Source organism: Eschrichtius robustus, chromosome 13 (genome assembly GCF_028021215.1).
Source record: "Eschrichtius robustus isolate mEscRob2 chromosome 13, mEscRob2.pri, whole genome shotgun sequence".
Classification (NCBI taxonomy): Eukaryota; Metazoa; Chordata; class Mammalia; order Artiodactyla; family Eschrichtiidae; genus Eschrichtius; species Eschrichtius robustus.
In genome coordinates this window covers 96,822,231-96,822,576 of record NC_090836.1, presented here as the reverse complement: position 1 = coordinate 96,822,576, position 346 = coordinate 96,822,231, and positions in this window count along the sequence as shown.

Below are 346 nucleotides of genomic sequence, written 5' to 3'. Positions count from 1 at the left end.
AGGGAGCCAGGAAGCGCCGCCGCCCGAGATCCCGAGATCCCGCCTCCCGGCCCAGCCCAGCGCCGCGGCTCCCGGGGCGGGGCGGCCCCGCGGGCTGGGGGGCTTCCGGCCTGGGCCCGCCGCCCGCGGCCTGGGCCCGCCACCCGCCGCCCGGGCCGCTCTGTGTCTGCGACGTGCCCGCCACGTCCCGCCCGCCCCCGCGATGCCCAGAGAAGGGTCCGCCGGGAGTCCGGGACTCTGCCTCCGCTGCTGGGAACCCGGGGTCCTACCGCACGTGACTGTGGGCAAGCCACTGGGCCCCTCTCTCTGCCTCGGTTCCCTCATCTGTACACAGGGCTAAGACGAC